This window comes from Cherax quadricarinatus, unplaced genomic scaffold (assembly GCF_038502225.1).
Source record: "Cherax quadricarinatus isolate ZL_2023a unplaced genomic scaffold, ASM3850222v1 Contig2817, whole genome shotgun sequence".
NCBI classification, from domain to species: Eukaryota; Metazoa; Arthropoda; class Malacostraca; order Decapoda; family Parastacidae; genus Cherax; species Cherax quadricarinatus.
In genome coordinates this window covers 20,647-24,664 of record NW_027197843.1, presented here as the reverse complement: position 1 = coordinate 24,664, position 4,018 = coordinate 20,647, and the positions used below count along the sequence as shown (strand labels likewise).

Below are 4,018 nucleotides of genomic sequence, written 5' to 3'. Positions count from 1 at the left end.
AAAGCATCGCATTGTACTGGATTTGTATTTATTTTTCCATCGTGTCGGTATTTTATACCATTTATCGCCGGCATTATTGCTTATTGGCCTCATAAGTCCTATCATACCCACTCTGACCCACAAGTGTCTAAAACTAGTAACTTTTCACACCTTTCATAATGGATGTCTTAAAATACCGGAAACCAACATTATTCATCACAATATTGAAATATATAAAGTTTCTGATTTACCCAACATTTAGGTAGACTGATTTCTTCTACTTCCAAGTTTTCGATTTTATTTTTAAAAGACAAACATAATTTTAACAACCGTGAGTTAGAGTGCATATATGGACGGGTACAAATTTGTGTACATACGTGTGTGTGTGTGTGTGTGTGTGTGTGTGTGTGTGTGTGTGTGTGTGTGTGTGTGTGTGTGTGTGTGTGTGTGTGTGTGTGTGTGTGTGTGTGTATTTGTGATTACATACATATTAGCGTAAGAGGCAGTGAGTGTGTTTTATACATGTGTGTGTGTGTGTGTGTGTGTGTGTGTGTGTGTGTGTGTGTGTGTGTGTGTGTGTGTGTGTGTGTGTGTGTGTGTGTGTGTGTGTGTGTGTGTGTGTGTGTGTGTGTGTGTGTGTGTGTGTGTGTGTGTGTGTGTGTGTGTGTGTGTGTGTGTGTGTGTGTGTGTGTTAGTTACCATTTTGTCCTAGGCACATGTCGATTAGACACTAGGCCTGTTGTATATGAGTACGTGTGTGTGTGTGTGTGTGTGTGTGTGTGTGTGTGTGTGTGTGTGTGTGTGTGTGTGTGCTCATGTGCGCAGTTTTATGAGTGTATGAATGATGGTGAACACACAAGCTTCGTTTACGGAAATGCGTAAGTGAGTGTAAAAACAAGTGTATGAGTAAGTTAAGTAAGTTTACTTAGGTACAAGTACATGTAAAAACACTTACACAATCTATCATACATATTAACGAATATGTAAATTACCCAGGATAACCCAAAAAGTCAGATAAAGTGACTTATTAACATTGTGAGCGGCGCTTGTAACTGATCGTTTTCCAAATACATAAGACAAATAACAAAATAAAAACACGAAGTTTAATACTTATTACAGTTATTACAACAAAACATTCACAAATGCACTTAAGCTGCTTATTAAGCACAAAAAGAAACTTATATTTAATGTTGATGAATTGTGTAATATAAATAGAACTCCCAAATTTTCACTGAGTGACCAGGCCTTGGTGGTCGAACTGGACGGTAGCTTGGCTGCGTCTGGCTGATCTACGGTCTAGACTGTCTTGGTGGGTGTATTTACAGGACGCAGTTTCTGTGTGTCCCCTCCTGTAATTCCACCCACCTGGACAGTCTCTACCGTAGACCAGCTAAACAAGGCCTCGTTCTCATCTGGCTAGATCACGGAGGGATACATAACCTGGGGAAGGCTGAGGCTGGAAGATATCCTAAGGGAAGTGAGGAAGGGGAGACATCCGGGGGCCCACGGATGGATTCCTGGACACATGGACCTGGGAAAGGCGAGGATACCTTGGGGAAGTGGGGAAGGGAGAATATCTGAAGGCGGACAGATGGACTCCTGGACACGCGGACCTGGGAGAGACGGAAAGGATACTCACTGGTTGTTGAGGCAGACCTTGGGTGTGCAAGGTTGGGGTGTGGGGGAAGTGGGGAAGGGGGAGCACCTGGCGTCACACAGGTGGACTCCTGGAACCACGGACCCGGGGGGGGAGTGCAAGGTTGGGGTGTGGGGGAAGTGGGGAAGGGGGAGCACCTGGCCTTCGCACAGGTGAACTCCTGGAACCACGGACCCGGGGGGGGTGCAAGGTTGGGGTGTGGGGGAAGTGGGGAAGGGGGAGCACCTGGCGTCACACAGGTGGACTCCTGGAACCACGGACCCGGGGGGGGTGCAAGGTTGGGGTGTGGGGGAAGTGGGGAAGGGGGAGCACCTGGCCTTCGCACAGGTGAACTCCTGGAACCACGGACCCGGGGGGGGTGCAAGGTTGGGGTGTGGGGGAAGTGGGGAAGGGGGAGCACCTGGCCTTCGCACAGGTGAACTCCTGGAACCACGGACCCGGGGGGGGTGCAAGGTTGGGGTGTGGGGGAAGTGGGGAAGGGGGAGCACCTGGCCTTCGCACAGGTGAACTCCTGGAACCACGGACCCAGGGAAGGGGTGCAAGGTTGGGGTGTGGGGCAAGTGGGGAAGGGGGAGCACCTGGCCTTCACACAGGTGGACTCCTGGAACCACGGACCCGGGGGCGGGAGTGCAAGGTTGGGGTGTGGGGGAAGTGGGGAAGGGGGAGCACCTGGCCTTCGCACAGGTGAACTCCTGGAACCACGGACCCGGGGGGGGGTGCAAGGTTGGGGTGTGGGGGTAGTGGGGAAGGGGGAGCACCTGGCCTTCGCACAGGTGAACTCCTGGAACCACGGACCCGGGGGTGGGGGTGCAAGGTTGGGGTGTGGGGGTAGTAGGGAAGGGGGAGCACCTGGCGTCACACAGGTGGACTCCTGGAACCACGGACCCGGGGGGGTGTGGGGGAAGTGGGGAAGGGGGAGCACCTGGCCTTCGCACAGGTGAACTCCTGGAACCACGGACCCGGGGGGGAGGGTGCAAGGTTGGGGTGTGGACCCGGCGGGGGTGCAAGGTTGGGGTGTGGGGGAAGTGGGGAAGGGGGGGGGAGCACCTGGCCTTCACACAGGTGGACTCCTGGAACCGCGGACCCTGGGGGGGGGGGGGTGTGGGGGAGTGCAAGGTTGGGGTGTGGGCGAAGTGGGGAAGGGGGAGCACCTGGCCTTCGCACAGGTGAACTCCTGGAACCACGGACCCGGGGGTGGGGTGTGGGGGAAGTGCAAGGTAAGGGTGTGGGGGACGTGGGGAAGGGGGAGCACCTGGCCTTCGCACAGGTGAACTCCTGGAACCACGGACCCGGGGGGGGGGCAAGGTTGGGGTGTGGGGGTAGTGGGGAAGGGGGAGCAACTGGCGTCACACAGGTGGACTCCTGGAACCACGGACCCCGGGGGGAGGGGGTGTGAAAGGTTGGGGTGTGGGGGAAGTGGGGAAGGGGGAGCACCTGGCCTTCGCACAGGTGAACTCCTGGAACCTGGAACCACCACGGACCCGGGGGGGGGAGTGCAAGGTGTGGGGGAAGTGGGGAAGGGGGAGCACCTGGCCTTCGCACAGGTGAACTCCTGGAACCACGGACCCGGGGGGGGTGCAAGGTTGGGGTGTGGGGGAAGTGGGGAAGGGGGAGCACCTGGCCTTCGCACAGGTGAACTCCTGGAACCACGGACCCGGGGGGGGTGCAAGGTTGGGGTGTGGGGGAAGTGGGGAAGGGGGAGCACCTGGCCTTCGCACAGGTGAACTCCTGGAACCACGGACCCGGGGGGGGGTGCAAGGTTGGGGTGTGGGGGAAGTGGGGAAGGGGGAGCACCTGGCCTTCGCACAGGTGAACTCCTGGAACCACGGACCCGGGGGGGGGTGCAAGGTTGGGGTGTGGGGGAAGTGGGGAAGGGGGAGCACCTGGCCTTCGCACAGGTGAACTCCTGGAACCACGGACCCGGGGGGGGTGCAAGGTTGGGGTGTGGGGGTAGTGGGGAAGGGGGAGCACCTGGCGTCACACAGGTGGACTCCTGGAACCACGGACCCGGGGGGGGGAGTGCAAGGTTGGGGTGTGGGGGAAGTAGGGAAGGGGGAGCACCTGGCCTTCGCACAGGTGAACTCCTGGAACCACGGACCCGGGATGGGGTGTGTGCAAGGTTGGGGTGTGAGGGTAGTGGGGAAGGGGGAGCACCTGGCCTTCACACAGGTGGACTCCTGGAACCACGGACCCGGGGGGGGGTGCAAGGTTGGGGTGTGGGGGTAGTGGGGAAGGGGGAGCACCTGGCCTTCACACAGGTGGACTCCGAAAAAGGACACTCACTGGTTGTCGAGGCAGACCCTGGGGAAGTGGGGAAGGGAGGATGCCTGAGGGGACACAGGCGGACTCCTGGACACGCGGACCTGGGAGAGACGAAAAAGG

At 57.2% G+C, this 4,018-nt stretch overlaps 1 long non-coding RNA gene across 1 annotated transcript; it reads right to left on the bottom strand.

Moving 5' to 3' along the window:
• Positions 1–1,464: 1,464 nt before the first annotated feature.
• On the bottom strand, positions 1,465–1,821 carry LOC138851919 (uncharacterized). The gene is made up of 2 exons (XR_011391492.1): positions 1,774–1,821; positions 1,465–1,684 (listed from the first exon to the last, which is right to left on the bottom strand). It is a non-coding gene; the product is annotated as an uncharacterized lncRNA (long non-coding RNA).
• Positions 1,822–4,018: the final 2,197 nt, after the last annotated feature.